General features: G+C 47.7%; 12 non-coding genes across 12 annotated transcripts; all 12 read left to right on the forward strand.

Annotated features, from left to right (window-relative positions):
- Nucleotides 1-752: 752 nt before the first annotated feature.
- LOC142684854 (U2 spliceosomal RNA) lies at nt 753-943 on the forward strand. Its single transcript, XR_012854437.1, has one exon. It is a non-coding gene; the product is annotated as a U2 spliceosomal RNA (small nuclear RNA).
- A 1,292-nt stretch (nt 944-2,235) lies between these two features.
- On the forward strand, nt 2,236-2,426 carry LOC142684856 (U2 spliceosomal RNA). The gene has a single exon (XR_012854439.1). It is a non-coding gene; the product is annotated as a U2 spliceosomal RNA (small nuclear RNA).
- Nucleotides 2,427-3,702: 1,276 nt separating this feature from the next.
- Nucleotides 3,703-3,893, forward strand: LOC142684857 (U2 spliceosomal RNA). Its single transcript, XR_012854440.1, has one exon. It is a non-coding gene; the product is annotated as a U2 spliceosomal RNA (small nuclear RNA).
- Nucleotides 3,894-5,181: 1,288 nt separating this feature from the next.
- Nucleotides 5,182-5,372, forward strand: LOC142685086 (U2 spliceosomal RNA). Its single transcript, XR_012854647.1, has one exon. It is a non-coding gene; the product is annotated as a U2 spliceosomal RNA (small nuclear RNA).
- A 1,280-nt stretch (nt 5,373-6,652) lies between these two features.
- On the forward strand, nt 6,653-6,843 carry LOC142684858 (U2 spliceosomal RNA). Its single transcript, XR_012854441.1, has one exon. It is a non-coding gene; the product is annotated as a U2 spliceosomal RNA (small nuclear RNA).
- Nucleotides 6,844-8,131: 1,288 nt separating this feature from the next.
- Nucleotides 8,132-8,322, forward strand: LOC142684859 (U2 spliceosomal RNA). The gene has a single exon (XR_012854442.1). It is a non-coding gene; the product is annotated as a U2 spliceosomal RNA (small nuclear RNA).
- Nucleotides 8,323-9,606: 1,284 nt separating this feature from the next.
- LOC142684860 (U2 spliceosomal RNA) lies at nt 9,607-9,797 on the forward strand. Its single transcript, XR_012854443.1, has one exon. It is a non-coding gene; the product is annotated as a U2 spliceosomal RNA (small nuclear RNA).
- A 1,276-nt stretch (nt 9,798-11,073) lies between these two features.
- Nucleotides 11,074-11,264, forward strand: LOC142684861 (U2 spliceosomal RNA). The gene has a single exon (XR_012854444.1). It is a non-coding gene; the product is annotated as a U2 spliceosomal RNA (small nuclear RNA).
- Nucleotides 11,265-12,560: 1,296 nt separating this feature from the next.
- On the forward strand, nt 12,561-12,751 carry LOC142684862 (U2 spliceosomal RNA). The gene has a single exon (XR_012854445.1). It is a non-coding gene; the product is annotated as a U2 spliceosomal RNA (small nuclear RNA).
- Nucleotides 12,752-14,043: 1,292 nt separating this feature from the next.
- LOC142684863 (U2 spliceosomal RNA) lies at nt 14,044-14,234 on the forward strand. Its single transcript, XR_012854446.1, has one exon. It is a non-coding gene; the product is annotated as a U2 spliceosomal RNA (small nuclear RNA).
- Nucleotides 14,235-15,542: 1,308 nt separating this feature from the next.
- On the forward strand, nt 15,543-15,733 carry LOC142684865 (U2 spliceosomal RNA). The gene has a single exon (XR_012854447.1). It is a non-coding gene; the product is annotated as a U2 spliceosomal RNA (small nuclear RNA).
- A 1,284-nt stretch (nt 15,734-17,017) lies between these two features.
- On the forward strand, nt 17,018-17,208 carry LOC142684866 (U2 spliceosomal RNA). Its single transcript, XR_012854448.1, has one exon. It is a non-coding gene; the product is annotated as a U2 spliceosomal RNA (small nuclear RNA).
- Nucleotides 17,209-17,914: the final 706 nt, after the last annotated feature.

Genomic DNA, 17,914 nt, shown 5'->3' on the forward strand with positions numbered 1-17,914 from the left:
CCTACAAAGAGAGCAGCAATTTGGATTTGTTACTATGTTACCTAGAAGAATAACAAACTGTGCAAGGATGGAGGTTGTAGGAGCAAGGAGAAGTTGTCTGTAAAGTTGGTGGATGCCTATTTTCCATTTTGCAGTCCCTTGTCTCCCTCTTGTGGCCTCCTGGAGGCAACTAGCTGTGCAAAAAAAAGACAGCCTGGCGGCCGGCTGTTGCAGTGTTGCCCTCTCAGGCAACACTGAGTGACTGACTGAGCCTCACCGTCTTATATAAAGTTCAGACGGAACTTTGCACGTGTCATAGTGGAGCCCTCAGGATTCCAGAGCCAGCTTTCTGACATCATAATGGGGCCTCAGAGATAAAAGCCTGGGCCCAGGCAGTGTTGGTCAGTGCTGCTCAGCAGGCAGCACTGGACTGGACTGGATTACAGCTGATACAAGGTGTGAAGGAACAAGGGGTGGCTGTGGGCATGCACTTGCTGCCGCTGCCAGTGTTTATCTGCATGGCAGCAGGGCATTTGGGCGTTGCCAGGAAGGCGTTTTTATGTAGATTCCTCCTCTTTCAGCACTGCATTGTGGTGCAAGCAAAAGAAGCAAATCCTGTCTGGCTTCCTCTCCGGCCTTTATTCACCTCCCGTGTAGCTGTGAGTGTGTGAGCCTGCAGGGCCCCATGGAATTGCCTAGAAGTAGGCTGAATCGCTGCAAGGGCTGAACAGCAGTATCGGGCAGGCTCGGGCAACGCGCGGCCCGTTCGGGTTATCGCTTCTCGGCCTTTTGGCTAAGATCAAGTGTAGTATCTGTTCTTATCAGTTTAATATCTGATACGTCCCCTATCTGGGGACCATATATTAAATGGATTTTTAGAACAGGGAGATGGAAATAGAGCTTGCTCTGTCCACTCCACGCATTGACCTGGTATTGCAGTATTTCCAGGACCGGTGCACCCTTTCCTTATGTGTTGACTAAAAGCAGATTCCAAAAGTGTTTTTTGTCTTTGCTATTGTTTCTGTCTTTCTGAAGGGATCTCCCCTTTTAATCCCATTATTTCAACACCTGTTGGACAATGCATGAGTGATAATGAGCTCATTGATTAAATGCAATTAATGAATAGATTGCCACCTCTTGTTGTGTGTCGTCTGTGTTTCTGTGTTTCCGGCATTTCACATTGGAACACCTCATTCACCTTCCTTGTCTTCTCTCCGCCCTCCCTTTTAGGTAAGTTAAAGAGCTGCACCTGAGCCAGCCACTGATTGATTGATTGATTGATTGATTGATTGATTGATTGATTGATTGATTGATTGATGCAGCACAACAGTCAAATAGTGGAGTGGAGTAGGGGAACAGCAAACAGCCAATAAAGCAGCCCGCCCGCTCGCCTGCCCGCCACAATGGACCTACCTGTGTACACTAGATGGATGTGATGGAATGTACTGTCGTCCCTACATTTCAAGAAGAAGTAAGAATTGCAGTTGCAACAAAGCCTTGCTTGCCTACAAAGAGAGCAGCAATTTGGATTTGTTACTATGTTACCTAGAAGAATAACAAACTGTGCAAGGATGGAGGTTGTAGGAGCAAGGAGAAGTTGTCTGTAAAGTTGGTGGATGCCTATTTTCCATTTTGCAGTCCCTTGTCTCCCTCTTGTGGCCTCCTGGAGGCAACTAGCTGTGCAAAAAAAAGACAGCCTGGCGGCCGGCTGTTGCAGTATTGCCCTCTCAGGCAACACTGAGTGACTGACTGAGCCTCACCGTCTTATATAAAGTTCAGACGGAACTTTGCACGTGTCATAGTGGAGCCCTCAGGATTCCAGAGCCAGCTTTCTGACATCATAATGGGGCCTCAGAGATAAAAGCCTGGGCCCAGGCAGTGTTGGTCAGTGCTGCTCAGCAGGCAGCACTGGACTGGACTGGATTACAGCTGATACAAGGTGTGAAGGAACAAGGGGTGGCTGTGGGCATGCACTTGCTGCCGCTGCCAGTGTTTATCTGCATGGCAGCAGGGCATTTGGGCGTTGCCAGGAAGGCGTTTTTATGTAGATTCCTCCTCTTTCAGCACTGCATTGTGGTGCAAGCAAAAGAAGCAAATCCTGTCTGGCTTCCTCTCCGCCCTTTATTCACCTCCCGTGTAGCTGTGAGTGTGTGAGCCTGCAGGGCCCCATGGAATTGCCTAGAAGTAGGCTGAATCGCTGCAAGGGCTGAACAGCAGTATCGGGCAGGCTCGGGCAACGCGCGGCCCGTTCGGGTTATCGCTTCTCGGCCTTTTGGCTAAGATCAAGTGTAGTATCTGTTCTTATCAGTTTAATATCTGATACGTCCCCTATCTGGGGACCATATATTAAATGGATTTTTAGAACAGGGAGATGGAAATAGAGCTTGCTCTGTCCACTCCACGCATTGACCTGGTATTGCAGTATTTCCAGGACCGGTGCACCCTTTCCTTATGTGTTGACTAAAAGCAGATTCCAAAAGTGTTTTTTGTCTTTGCTATTGTTTCTGTCTTTCTGAAGGGATCTCCCCTTTTAATCCCATTATTTCAACACCTGTTGGACAATGCATGAGTGATAATGAGCTCATTGATTAAATGCAATTAATGAATAGATTGCCACCTCTTGTTGTGTGTCGTCTGTGTTTCTGTGTTTCCGGCATTTCACATTGGAACACCTCATTCACCTTCCTTGTCTTCTCTCCGCCCTCCCTTTTAGGTAAGTTAAAGAGCTGCACCTGAGCCAGCCACTGATTGATTGATTGATTGATTGATTGATTGATTGATTGATGCAGCACAACAGTCAAATAGTGGAGTGGAGTAGGGGAACAGCAAACAGCCAATAAAGCAGCCCGCCCGCTCGCCTGCCCGCCACAATGGACCTACCTGTGTACACTAGATGGATGTGATGGAATGTACTGTCGTCCCTACATTTCAAGAAGAAGTAAGAATTGCAGTTGCAACAAAGCCTTGCTTGCCTACAAAGAGAGCAGCAATTTGGATTTGTTACTATGTTACCTAGAAGAATAACAAACTGTGCAAGGATGGAGGTTGTAGGAGCAAGGAGAAGTTGTCTGTAAAGTTGGTGGATGCCTATTTTCCATTTTGCAGTCCCTTGTCTCCCTCTTGTGGCCTCCTGGAGGCAACTAGCTGTGCAAAAAAAAGACAGCCTGGCGGCCGGCTGTTGCAGTGTTGCCCTCTCAGGCAACACTGAGTGACTGACTGAGCCTCACCGTCTTATATAAAGTTCAGACGGAACTTTGCACGTGTCATAGTGGAGCCCTCAGGATTCCAGAGCCAGCTTTCTGACATCATAATGGGGCCTCAGAGATAAAAGCCTGGGCCCAGGCAGTGTTGGTCAGTGCTGCTCAGCAGGCAGCACTGGACTGGACTGGATTACAGCTGATACAAGGTGTGAAGGAACAAGGGGTGGCTGTGGGCATGCACTTGCTGCCGCTGCCAGTGTTTATCTGCATGGCAGCAGGGCATTTGGGCGTTGCCAGGAAGGCGTTTTTATGTAGATTCCTCCTCTTTCAGCACTGCATTGTGGTGCAAGCAAAAGAAGCAAATCCTGTCTGGCTTCCTCTCCGGCCTTTATTCACCTCCCGTGTAGCTGTGAGTGTGTGAGCCTGCAGGGCCCCATGGAATTGCCTAGAAGTAGGCTGAATCGCTGCAAGGGCTGAACAGCAGTATCGGGCAGGCTCGGGCAACGCGCGGCCCGTTCGGGTTATCGCTTCTCGGCCTTTTGGCTAAGATCAAGTGTAGTATCTGTTCTTATCAGTTTAATATCTGATACGTCCCCTATCTGGGGACCATATATTAAATGGATTTTTAGAACAGGGAGATGGAAATAGAGCTTGCTCTGTCCACTCCACGCATTGACCTGGTATTGCAGTATTTCCAGGACCGGTGCACCCTTTCCTTATGTGTTGACTAAAAGCAGATTCCAAAAGTGTTTTTTGTCTTTGCTATTGTTTCTGTCTTTCTGAAGGGATCTCCCCTTTTAATCCCATTATTTCAACACCTGTTGGACAATGCATGAGTGATAATGAGCTCATTGATTAAATGCAATTAATGAATAGATTGCCACCTCTTGTTGTGTGTCGTCTGTGTTTCTGTGTTTCCGGCATTTCACATTGGAACACCTCATTCACCTTCCTTGTCTTCTCTCCGCCCTCCCTTTTAGGTAAGTTAAAGAGCTGCACCTGAGCCAGCCACTGATTGATTGATTGATTGATTGATTGATTGATTGATTGATTGATTGATTGATGCAGCACAACAGTCAAATAGTGGAGTGGAGTAGGGGAACAGCAAACAGCCAATAAAGCAGCCCGCCCGCTCGCCTGCCCGCCACAATGGACCTACCTGTGTACACTAGATGGATGTGATGGAATGTACTGTCGTCCCTACATTTCAAGAAGAAGTAAGAATTGCAGTTGCAACAAAGCCTTGCTTGCCTACAAAGAGAGCAGCAATTTGGATTTGTTACTATGTTACCTAGAAGAATAACAAACTGTGCAAGGATGGAGGTTGTAGGAGCAAGGAGAAGTTGTCTGTAAAGTTGGTGGATGCCTATTTTCCATTTTGCAGTCCCTTGTCTCCCTCTTGTGGCCTCCTGGAGGCAACTAGCTGTGCAAAAAAAAGACAGCCTGGCGGCCGGCTGTTGCAGTGTTGCCCTCTCAGGCAACACTGAGTGACTGACTGAGCCTCACCGTCTTATATAAAGTTCAGACGGAACTTTGCACGTGTCATAGTGGAGCCCTCAGGATTCCAGAGCCAGCTTTCTGACATCATAATGGGGCCTCAGAGATAAAAGCCTGGGCCCAGGCAGTGTTGGTCAGTGCTGCTCAGCAGGCAGCACTGGACTGGACTGGATTACAGCTGATACAAGGTGTGAAGGAACAAGGGGTGGCTGTGGGCATGCACTTGCTGCCGCTGCCAGTGTTTATCTGCATGGCAGCAGGGCATTTGGGCGTTGCCAGGAAGGCGTTTTTATGTAGATTCCTCCTCTTTCAGCACTGCATTGTGGTGCAAGCAAAAGAAGCAAATCCTGTCTGGCTTCCTCTCCGGCCTTTATTCACCTCCCGTGTAGCTGTGAGTGTGTGAGCCTGCAGGGCCCCATGGAATTGCCTAGAAGTAGGCTGAATCGCTGCAAGGGCTGAACAGCAGTATCGGGCAGGCTCGGGCAACGCGCGGCCCGTTCGGGTTATCACTTCTCGGCCTTTTGGCTAAGATCAAGTGTAGTATCTGTTCTTATCAGTTTAATATCTGATACGTCCCCTATCTGGGGACCATATATTAAATGGATTTTTAGAACAGGGAGATGGAAATAGAGCTTGCTCTGTCCACTCCACGCATTGACCTGGTATTGCAGTATTTCCAGGACCGGTGCACCCTTTCCTTATGTGTTGACTAAAAGCAGATTCCAAAAGTGTTTTTTGTCTTTGCTATTGTTTCTGTCTTTCTGAAGGGATCTCCCCTTTTAATCCCATTATTTCAACACCTGTTGGACAATGCATGAGTGATAATGAGCTCATTGATTAAATGCAATTAATGAATAGATTGCCACCTCTTGTTGTGTGTCGTCTGTGTTTCTGTGTTTCCGGCATTTCACATTGGAACACCTCATTCACCTTCCTTGTCTTCTCTCCGCCCTCCCTTTTAGGTAAGTTAAAGAGCTGCACCTGAGCCAGCCACTGATTGATTGATTGATTGATTGATTGATTGATTGATTGATTGATGCAGCACAACAGTCAAATAGTGGAGTGGAGTAGGGGAACAGCAAACAGCCAATAAAGCAGCCCGCCCGCTCGCCTGCCCGCCACAATGGACCTACCTGTGTACACTAGATGGATGTGATGGAATGTACTGTCGTCCCTACATTTCAAGAAGAAGTAAGAATTGCAGTTGCAACAAAGCCTTGCTTGCCTACAAAGAGAGCAGCAATTTGGATTTGTTACTATGTTACCTAGAAGAATAACAAACTGTGCAAGGATGGAGGTTGTAGGAGCAAGGAGAAGTTGTCTGTAAAGTTGGTGGATGCCTATTTTCCATTTTGCAGTCCCTTGTCTCCCTCTTGTGGCCTCCTGGAGGCAACTAGCTGTGCAAAAAAAAGACAGCCTGGCGGCCGGCTGTTGCAGTGTTGCCCTCTCAGGCAACACTGAGTGACTGACTGAGCCTCACCGTCTTATATAAAGTTCAGACGGAACTTTGCACGTGTCATAGTGGAGCCCTCAGGATTCCAGAGCCAGCTTTCTGACATCATAATGGGGCCTCAGAGATAAAAGCCTGGGCCCAGGCAGTGTTGGTCAGTGCTGCTCAGCAGGCAGCACTGGACTGGACTGGATTACAGCTGATACAAGGTGTGAAGGAACAAGGGGTGGCTGTGGGCATGCACTTGCTGCCGCTGCCAGTGTTTATCTGCATGGCAGCAGGGCATTTGGGCGTTGCCAGGAAGGCGTTTTTATGTAGATTCCTCCTCTTTCAGCACTGCATTGTGGTGCAAGCAAAAGAAGCAAATCCTGTCTGGCTTCCTCTCCGGCCTTTATTCACCTCCCGTGTAGCTGTGAGTGTGTGAGCCTGCAGGGCCCCATGGAATTGCCTAGAAGTAGGCTGAATCGCTGCAAGGGCTGAACAGCAGTATCGGGCAGGCTCGGGCAACGCGCGGCCCGTTCGGGTTATCGCTTCTCGGCCTTTTGGCTAAGATCAAGTGTAGTATCTGTTCTTATCAGTTTAATATCTGATACGTCCCCTATCTGGGGACCATATATTAAATGGATTTTTAGAACAGGGAGATGGAAATAGAGCTTGCTCTGTCCACTCCACGCATTGACCTGGTATTGCAGTATTTCCAGGACCGGTGCACCCTTTCCTTATGTGTTGACTAAAAGCAGATTCCAAAAGTGTTTTTTGTCTTTGCTATTGTTTCTGTCTTTCTGAAGGGATCTCCCCTTTTAATCCCATTATTTCAACACCTGTTGGACAATGCATGAGTGATAATGAGCTCATTGATTAAATGCAATTAATGAATAGATTGCCACCTCTTGTTGTGTGTCGTCTGTGTTTCTGTGTTTCCGGCATTTCACATTGGAACACCTCATTCACCTTCCTTGTCTTCTCTCCGCCCTCCCTTTTAGGTAAGTTAAAGAGCTGCACCTGAGCCAGCCACTGATTGATTGATTGATTGATTGATTGATTGATTGATTGATTGATTGATTGATGCAGCACAACAGTCAAATAGTGGAGTGGAGTAGGGGAACAGCAAACAGCCAATAAAGCAGCCCGCCCGCTCGCCTGCCCGCCACAATGGACCTACCTGTGTACACTAGATGGATGTGATGGAATGTACTGTCGTCCCTACATTTCAAGAAGAAGTAAGAATTGCAGTTGCAACAAAGCCTTGCTTGCCTACAAAGAGAGCAGCAATTTGGATTTGTTACTATGTTACCTAGAAGAATAACAAACTGTGCAAGGATGGAGGTTGTAGGAGCAAGGAGAAGTTGTCTGTAAAGTTGGTGGATGCCTATTTTCCATTTTGCAGTCCCTTGTCTCCCTCTTGTGGCCTCCTGGAGGCAACTAGCTGTGCAAAAAAAAGACAGCCTGGCGGCCGGCTGTTGCAGTGTTGCCCTCTCAGGCAACACTGAGTGACTGACTGAGCCTCACCGTCTTATATAAAGTTCAGACGGAACTTTGCACGTGTCATAGTGGAGCCCTCAGGATTCCAGAGCCAGCTTTCTGACATCATAATGGGGCCTCAGAGAGAAAAGCCTGGGCCCAGGCAGTGTTGGTCAGTGCTGCTCAGCAGGCAGCACTGGACTGGACTGGATTACAGCTGATACAAGGTGTGAAGGAACAAGGGGTGGCTGTGGGCATGCACTTGCTGCCGCTGCCAGTGTTTATCTGCATGGCAGCAGGGCATTTGGGCGTTGCCAGGAAGGCGTTTTTATGTAGATTCCTCCTCTTTCAGCACTGCATTGTGGTGCAAGCAAAAGAAGCAAATCCTGTCTGGCTTCCTCTCCGGCCTTTATTCACCTCCCGTGTAGCTGTGAGTGTGTGAGCCTGCAGGGCCCCATGGAATTGCCTAGAAGTAGGCTGAATCGCTGCAAGGGCTGAACAGCAGTATCGGGCAGGCTCGGGCAACGCGCGGCCCGTTCGGGTTATCGCTTCTCGGCCTTTTGGCTAAGATCAAGTGTAGTATCTGTTCTTATCAGTTTAATATCTGATACGTCCCCTATCTGGGGACCATATATTAAATGGATTTTTAGAACAGGGAGATGGAAATAGAGCTTGCTCTGTCCACTCCACGCATTGACCTGGTATTGCAGTATTTCCAGGACCGGTGCACCCTTTCCTTATGTGTTGACTAAAAGCAGATTCCAAAAGTGTTTTTTGTCTTTGCTATTGTTTCTGTCTTTCTGAAGGGATCTCCCCTTTTAATCCCATTATTTCAACACCTGTTGGACAATGCATGAGTGATAATGAGCTCATTGATTAAATGCAATTAATGAATAGATTGCCACCTCTTGTTGTGTGTCGTCTGTGTTTCTGTGTTTCCGGCATTTCACATTGGAACACCTCATTCACCTTCCTTGTCTTCTCTCCGCCCTCCCTTTTAGGTAAGTTAAAGAGCTGCACCTGAGCCAGCCACTGATTGATTGATTGATTGATTGATTGATTGATTGATTGATTGATTGATGCAGCACAACAGTCAAATAGTGGAGTGGAGTAGGGGAACAGCAAACAGCCAATAAAGCAGCCCGCCCGCTCGCCTGCCCGCCACAATGGACCTACCTGTGTACACTAGATGGATGTGATGGAATGTACTGTCGTCCCTACATTTCAAGAAGAAGTAAGAATTGCAGTTGCAACAAAGCCTTGCTTGCCTACAAAGAGAGCAGCAATTTGGATTTGTTACTATGTTACCTAGAAGAATAACAAACTGTGCAAGGATGGAGGTTGTAGGAGCAAGGAGAAGTTGTCTGTAAAGTTGGTGGATGCCTATTTTCCATTTTGCAGTCCCTTGTCTCCCTCTTGTGGCCTCCTGGAGGCAACTAGCTGTGCAAAAAAAAGACAGCCTGGCGGCCGGCTGTTGCAGTGTTGCCCTCTCAGGCAACACTGAGTGACTGACTGAGCCTCACCGTCTTATATAAAGTTCAGACGGAACTTTGCACGTGTCATAGTGGAGCCCTCAGGATTCCAGAGCCAGCTTTCTGACATCATAATGGGGCCTCAGAGATAAAAGCCTGGGCCCAGGCAGTGTTGGTCAGTGCTGCTCAGCAGGCAGCACTGGACTGGACTGGATTACAGCTGATACAAGGTGTGAAGGAACAAGGGGTGGCTGTGGGCATGCACTTGCTGCCGCTGCCAGTGTTTATCTGCATGGCAGCAGGGCATTTGGGCGTTGCCAGGAAGGCGTTTTTATGTAGATTCCTCCTCTTTCAGCACTGCATTGTGGTGCAAGCAAAAGAAGCAAATCCTGTCTGGCTTCCTCTCCGGCCTTTATTCACCTCCCGTGTAGCTGTGAGTGTGTGAGCCTGCAGGGCCCCATGGAATTGCCTAGAAGTAGGCTGAATCGCTGCAAGGGCTGAACAGCAGTATCGGGCAGGCTCGGGCAACGCGCGGCCCGTTCGGGTTATCGCTTCTCGGCCTTTTGGCTAAGATCAAGTGTAGTATCTGTTCTTATCAGTTTAATATCTGATACGTCCCCTATCTGGGGACCATATATTAAATGGATTTTTAGAACAGGGAGATGGAAATAGAGCTTGCTCTGTCCACTCCACGCATTGACCTGGTATTGCAGTATTTCCAGGACCGGTGCACCCTTTCCTTATGTGTTGACTAAAAGCAGATTCCAAAAGTGTTTTTTGTCTTTGCTATTGTTTCTGTCTTTCTGAAGGGATCTCCCCTTTTAATCCCATTATTTCAACACCTGTTGGACAATGCATGAGTGATAATGAGCTCATTGATTAAATGCAATTAATGAATAGATTGCCACCTCTTGTTGTGTGTCGTCTGTGTTTCTGTGTTTCCGGCATTTCACATTGGAACACCTCATTCACCTTCCTTGTCTTCTCTCCGCCCTCCCTTTTAGGTAAGTTAAAGAGCTGCACCTGAGCCAGCCACTGATTGATTGATTGATTGATTGATTGATTGATTGATTGATGCAGCACAACAGTCAAATAGTGGAGTGGAGTAGGGGAACAGCAAACAGCCAATAAAGCAGCCCGCCCGCTCGCCTGCCCGCCACAATGGACCTACCTGTGTACACTAGATGGATGTGATGGAATGTACTGTCGTCCCTACATTTCAAGAAGAAGTAAGAATTGCAGTTGCAACAAAGCCTTGCTTGCCTACAAAGAGAGCAGCAATTTGGATTTGTTACTATGTTACCTAGAAGAATAACAAACTGTGCAAGGATGGAGGTTGTAGGAGCAAGGAGAAGTTGTCTGTAAAGTTGGTGGATGCCTATTTTCCATTTTGCAGTCCCTTGTCTCCCTCTTGTGGCCTCCTGGAGGCAACTAGCTGTGCAAAAAAAAGACAGCCTGGCGGCCGGCTGTTGCAGTGTTGCCCTCTCAGGCAACACTGAGTGACTGACTGAGCCTCACCGTCTTATATAAAGTTCAGACGGAACTTTGCACGTGTCATAGTGGAGCCCTCAGGATTCCAGAGCCAGCTTTCTGACATCATAATGGGGCCTCAGAGATAAAAGCCTGGGCCCAGGCAGTGTTGGTCAGTGCTGCTCAGCAGGCAGCACTGGACTGGACTGGATTACAGCTGATACAAGGTGTGAAGGAACAAGGGGTGGCTGTGGGCATGCACTTGCTGCCGCTGCCAGTGTTTATCTGCATGGCAGCAGGGCATTTGGGCGTTGCCAGGAAGGCGTTTTTATGTAGATTCCTCCTCTTTCAGCACTGCATTGTGGTGCAAGCAAAAGAAGCAAATCCTGTCTGGCTTCCTCTCCGGCCTTTATTCACCTCCCGTGTAGCTGTGAGTGTGTGAGCCTGCAGGGCCCCATGGAATTGCCTAGAAGTAGGCTGAATCGCTGCAAGGGCTGAACAGCAGTATCGGGCAGGCTCGGGCAACGCGCGGCCCGTTCGGGTTATCGCTTCTCGGCCTTTTGGCTAAGATCAAGTGTAGTATCTGTTCTTATCAGTTTAATATCTGATACGTCCCCTATCTGGGGACCATATATTAAATGGATTTTTAGAACAGGGAGATGGAAATAGAGCTTGCTCTGTCCACTCCACGCATTGACCTGGTATTGCAGTATTTCCAGGACCGGTGCACCCTTTCCTTATGTGTTGACTAAAAGCAGATTCCAAAAGTGTTTTTTGTCTTTGCTATTGTTTCTGTCTTTCTGAAGGGATCTCCCCTTTTAATCCCATTATTTCAACACCTGTTGGACAATGCATGAGTGATAATGAGCTCATTGATTAAATGCAATTAATGAATAGATTGCCACCTCTTGTTGTGTGTCGTCTGTGTTTCTGTGTTTCCGGCATTTCACATTGGAACACCTCATTCACCTTCCTTGTCTTCTCTCCGCCCTCCCTTTTAGGTAAGTTAAAGAGCTGCACCTGAGCCAGCCACTGATTGATTGATTGATTGATTGATTGATTGATTGATTGATTGATTGATTGATTGATTGATGCAGCACAACAGTCAAATAGTGGAGTGGAGTAGGGGAACAGCAAACAGCCAATAAAGCAGCCCGCCCGCTCGCCTGCCCGCCACAATGGACCTACCTGTGTACACTAGATGGATGTGATGGAATGTACTGTCGTCCCTACATTTCAAGAAGAAGTAAGAATTGCAGTTGCAACAAAGCCTTGCTTGCCTACAAAGAGAGCAGCAATTTGGATTTGTTACTATGTTACCTAGAAGAATAACAAACTGTGGAAGGATGGAGGTTGTAGGAGCAAGGAGAAGTTGTCTGTAAAGTTGGTGGATGCCTATTTTCCATTTTGCAGTCCCTTGTCTCCCTCTTGTGGCCTCCTGGAGGCAACTAGCTGTGCAAAAAAAAGACAGCCTGGCGGCCGGCTGTTGCAGTGTTGCCCTCTCAGGCAACACTGAGTGACTGACTGAGCCTCACCGTCTTATATAAAGTTCAGACGGAACTTTGCACGTGTCATAGTGGAGCCCTCAGGATTCCAGAGCCAGCTTTCTGACATCATAATGGGGCCTCAGAGATAAAAGCCTGGGCCCAGGCAGTGTTGGTCAGTGCTGCTCAGCAGGCAGCACTGGACTGGACTGGATTACAGCTGATACAAGGTGTGAAGGAACAAGGGGTGGCTGTGGGCATGCACTTGCTGCCGCTGCCAGTGTTTATCTGCATGGCAGCAGGGCATTTGGGCGTTGCCAGGAAGGCGTTTTTATGTAGATTCCTCCTCTTTCAGCACTGCATTGTGGTGCAAGCAAAAGAAGCAAATCCTGTCTGGCTTCCTCTCTGGCCTTTATTCACCTCCCGTGTAGCTGTGAGTGTGTGAGCCTGCAGGGCCCCATGGAATTGCCTAGAAGTAGGCTGAATCGCTGCAAGGGCTGAACAGCAGTATCGGGCAGGCTCGGGCAACGCGCGGCCCGTTCGGGTTATCGCTTCTCGGCCTTTTGGCTAAGATCAAGTGTAGTATCTGTTCTTATCAGTTTAATATCTGATACGTCCCCTATCTGGGGACCATATATTAAATGGATTTTTAGAACAGGGAGATGGAAATAGAGCTTGCTCTGTCCACTCCACGCATTGACCTGGTATTGCAGTATTTCCAGGACCGGTGCACCCTTTCCTTATGTGTTGACTAAAAGCAGATTCCAAAAGTGTTTTTTGTCTTTGCTATTGTTTCTGTCTTTCTGAAGGGATCTCCCCTTTTAATCCCATTATTTCAACACCTGTTGGACAATGCATGAGTGATAATGAGCTCATTGATTAAATGCAATTAATGAATAGATTGCCACCTCTTGTTGTGTGTCGTCTGTGTTTCTGTGTTTCCGGCATTTCACATTGGAACACCTCATTCACCTTCCTTGTCTTCTCTCCGCCCTCCCTTTTAGGTAAGTTAAAGAGCTGCACCTGAGCCAGCCACTGATTGATTGATTGATTGATTGATTGATTGATTGATTGATTGATTGATTGATTGATGCAGCACAACAGTCAAATAGTGGAGTGGAGTAGGGGAACAGCAAACAGCCAATAAAGCAGCCCGCCCGCTCGCCTGCCCGCCACAATGGACCTACCTGTGTACACTAGATGGATGTGATGGAATGTACTGTCGTCCCTACATTTCAAGAAGAAGTAAGAATTGCAGTTGCAACAAAGCCTTGCTTGCCTACAAAGAGAGCAGCAATTTGGATTTGTTACTATGTTACCTAGAAGAATAACAAACTGTGCAAGGATGGAGGTTGTAGGAGCAAGGAGAAGTTGTCTGTAAAGTTGGTGGATGCCTATTTTCCATTTTGCAGTCCCTTGTCTCCCTCTTGTGGCCTCCTGGAGGCAACTAGCTGTGCAAAAAAAAGACAGCCTGGCGGCCGGCTGTTGCAGTGTTGCCCTCTCAGGCAACACTGAGTGACTGACTGAGCCTCACCGTCTTATATAAAGTTCAGACGGAACTTTGCACGTGTCATAGTGGAGCCCTCAGGATTCCAGAGCCAGCTTTCTGACATCATAATGGGGCCTCAGAGATAAAAGCCTGGGCCCAGGCAGTGTTGGTCAGTGCTGCTCAGCAGGCAGCACTGGACTGGACTGGATTACAGCTGATACAAGGTGTGAAGGAACAAGGGGTGGCTGTGGGCATGCACTTGCTGCCGCTGCCAGTGTTTATCTGCATGGCAGCAGGGCATTTGGGCGTTGCCAGGAAGGCGTTTTTATGTAGATTCCTCCTCTTTCAGCACTGCATTGTGGTGCAAGCAAAAGAAGCAAATCCTGTCTGGCTTCCTCTCCGGCCTTTATTCACCTCCCGTGTAGCTGTGAGTGTGTGAGCCTGCAGGGCCCCATGGAATTGCCTAGAAGTAGGCTGAATCGCTGCAAGGGCTGAACAGCAGTATCGGGCAGGCTCGGGCAACGCGCGGCCCGTTCGGGTTATCGCTTCTCGGCCTTTTGGCTAAGATCAAGTGTAGTATCTGTTCTTATCAGTTTAATATCTGATACGTCCCCTATCTGGGGACCATATATTAAATGGATTTTTAGAACAGGGAGATGGAAATAGAGCTTGCTCTGTCCACTCCACGCATTGACCTGGTATTGCAGTATTTCCAGGACCGGTGCACCCTTTCCTTATGTGTTGACTAAAAGCAGATTCTAAAAGTGTTTTTTGTCTTTGCTATTGTTTCTGTCTTTCTGAAGGGATCTCCCCTTTTAATCCCATTATTTCAACACCTGTTGGACAATGCATGAGTGATAATGAGCTCATTGATTAAATGCAATTAATGAATAGATTGCCACCTCTTGTTGTGTGTCGTCTGTGTTTCTGTGTTTCCGGCATTTCACATTGGAACACCTCATTCACCTTCCTTGTCTTCTCTCCGCCCTCCCTTTTAGGTAAGTTAAAGAGCTGCACCTGAGCCAGCCACTGATTGATTGATTGATTGATTGATTGATTGATTGATTGATTGATTGATTGATTGATTGATTGATTGATTGATGCAGCACAACAGTCAAATAGTGGAGTGGAGTAGGGGAACAGCAAACAGCCAATAAAGCAGCCCGCCCGCTCGCCTGCCCGCCACAATGGACCTACCTGTGTACACTAGATGGATGTGATGGAATGTACTGTCGTCCCTACATTTCAAGAAGAAGTAAGAATTGCAGTTGCAACAAAGCCTTGCTTGCCTACAAAGAGAGCAGCAATTTGGATTTGTTACTATGTTACCTAGAAGAATAACAAACTGTGCAAGGATGGAGGTTGTAGGAGCAAGGAGAAGTTGTCTGTAAAGTTGGTGGATGCCTATTTTCCATTTTGCAGTCCCTTGTCTCCCTCTTGTGGCCTCCTGGAGGCAACTAGCTGTGCAAAAAAAAGACAGCCTGGCGGCCGGCTGTTGCAGTGTTGCCCTCTCAGGCAACACTGAGTGACTGACTGAGCCTCACCGTCTTATATAAAGTTCAGACGGAACTTTGCACGTGTCATAGTGGAGCCCTCAGGATTCCAGAGCCAGCTTTCTGACATCATAATGGGGCCTCAGAGATAAAAGCCTGGGCCCAGGCAGTGTTGGTCAGTGCTGCTCAGCAGGCAGCACTGGACTGGACTGGATTACAGCTGATACAAGGTGTGAAGGAACAAGGGGTGGCTGTGGGCATGCACTTGCTGCCGCTGCCAGTGTTTATCTGCATGGCAGCAGGGCATTTGGGCGTTGCCAGGAAGGCGTTTTTATGTAGATTCCTCCTCTTTCAGCACTGCATTGTGGTGCAAGCAAAAGAAGCAAATCCTGTCTGGCTTCCTCTCCGGCCTTTATTCACCTCCCGTGTAGCTGTGAGTGTGTGAGCCTGCAGGGCCCCATGGAATTGCCTAGAAGTAGGCTGAATCGCTGCAAGGGCTGAACAGCAGTATCGGGCAGGCTCGGGCAACGCGCGGCCCGTTCGGGTTATCGCTTCTCGGCCTTTTGGCTAAGATCAAGTGTAGTATCTGTTCTTATCAGTTTAATATCTGATACGTCCCCTATCTGGGGACCATATATTAAATGGATTTTTAGAACAGGGAGATGGAAATAGAGCTTGCTCTGTCCACTCCACGCATTGACCTGGTATTGCAGTATTTCCAGGACCGGTGCACCCTTTCCTTATGTGTTGACTAAAAGCAGATTCCAAAAGTGTTTTTTGTCTTTGCTATTGTTTCTGTCTTTCTGAAGGGATCTCCCCTTTTAATCCCATTATTTCAACACCTGTTGGACAATGCATGAGTGATAATGAGCTCATTGATTAAATGCAATTAATGAATAGATTGCCACCTCTTGTTGTGTGTCGTCTGTGTTTCTGTGTTTCCGGCATTTCACATTGGAACACCTCATTCACCTTCCTTGTCTTCTCTCCGCCCTCCCTTTTAGGTAAGTTAAAGAGCTGCACCTGAGCCAGCCACTGATTGATTGATTGATTGATTGATTGATTGATTGATTGATTGATTGATGCAGCACAACAGTCAAATAGTGGAGTGGAGTAGGGGAACAGCAAACAGCCAATAAAGCAGCCCGCCCGCTCGCCTGCCCGCCACAATGGACCTACCTGTGTACACTAGATGGATGTGATGGAATGTACTGTCGTCCCTACATTTCAAGAAGAAGTAAGAATTGCAGTTGCAACAAAGCCTTGCTTGCCTACAAAGAGAGCAGCAATTTGGATTTGTTACTATGTTACCTAGAAGAATAACAAACTGTGCAAGGATGGAGGTTGTAGGAGCAAGGAGAAGTTGTCTGTAAAGTTGGTGGATGCCTATTTTCCATTTTGCAGTCCCTTGTCTCCCTCTTGTGGCCTCCTGGAGGCAACTAGCTGTGCAAAAAAAAGACAGCCTGGCGGCCGGCTGTTGCAGTGTTGCCCTCTCAGGCAACACTGAGTGACTGACTGAGCCTCACCGTCTTATATAAAGTTCAGACGGAACTTTGCACGTGTCATAGTGGAGCCCTCAGGATTCCAGAGCCAGCTTTCTGACATCATAATGGGGCCTCAGAGATAAAAGCCTGGGCCCAGGCAGTGTTGGTCAGTGCTGCTCAGCAGGCAGCACTGGACTGGACTGGATTACAGCTGATACAAGGTGTGAAGGAACAAGGGGTGGCTGTGGGCATGCACTTGCTGCCGCTGCCAGTGTTTATCTGCATGGCAGCAGGGCATTTGGGCGTTGCCAGGAAGGCGTTTTTATGTAGATTCCTCCTCTTTCAGCACTGCATTGTGGTGCAAGCAAAAGAAGCAAATCCTGTCTGGCTTCCTCTCCGGCCTTTATTCACCTCCCGTGTAGCTGTGAGTGTGTGAGCCTGCAGGGCCCCATGGAATTGCCTAGAAGTAGGCTGAATCGCTGCAAGGGCTGAACAGCAGTATCGGGCAGGCTCGGGCAACGCGCGGCCCGTTCGGGTTATCGCTTCTCGGCCTTTTGGCTAAGATCAAGTGTAGTATCTGTTCTTATCAGTTTAATATCTGATACGTCCCCTATCTGGGGACCATATATTAAATGGATTTTTAGAACAGGGAGATGGAAATAGAGCTTGCTCTGTCCACTCCACGCATTGACCTGGTATTGCAGTATTTCCAGGACCGGTGCACCCTTTCCTTATGTGTTGACTAAAAGCAGATTCCAAAAGTGTTTTTTGTCTTTGCTATTGTTTCTGTCTTTCTGAAGGGATCTCCCCTTTTAATCCCATTATTTCAACACCTGTTGGACAATGCATGAGTGATAATGAGCTCATTGATTAAATGCAATTAATGAATAGATTGCCACCTCTTGTTGTGTGTCGTCTGTGTTTCTGTGTTTCCGGCATTTCACATTGGAACACCTCATTCACCTTCCTTGTCTTCTCTCCGCCCTCCCTTTTAGGTAAGTTAAAGAGCTGCACCTGAGCCAGCCACTGATTGATTGATTGATTGATTGATTGATTGATTGATTGATTGATTGATTGATTGATTGATTGATTGATGCAGCACAACAGTCAAATAGTGGAGTGGAGTAGGGGAACAGCAAACAGCCAATAAAGCAGCCCGCCCGCTCGCCTGCCCGCCACAATGGACCTACCTGTGTACACTAGATGGATGTGATGGAATGTACTGTCGTCCCTACATTTCAAGAAGAAGTAAGAATTGCAGTTGCAACAAAGCCTTGCTTGCCTACAAAGAGAGCAGCAATTTGGATTTGTTACTATGTTACCTAGAAGAATAACAAACTGTGCAAGGATGGAGGTTGTAGGAGCAAGGAGAAGTTGTCTGTAAAGTTGGTGGATGCCTATTTTCCATTTTGCAGTCCCTTGTCTCCCTCTTGTG

This window comes from Rhinoderma darwinii (genome assembly GCF_050947455.1).
Source record: "Rhinoderma darwinii isolate aRhiDar2 chromosome 5 unlocalized genomic scaffold, aRhiDar2.hap1 SUPER_5_unloc_11, whole genome shotgun sequence".
Lineage (NCBI taxonomy): Eukaryota > Metazoa > Chordata > Amphibia > Anura > Rhinodermatidae > Rhinoderma > Rhinoderma darwinii.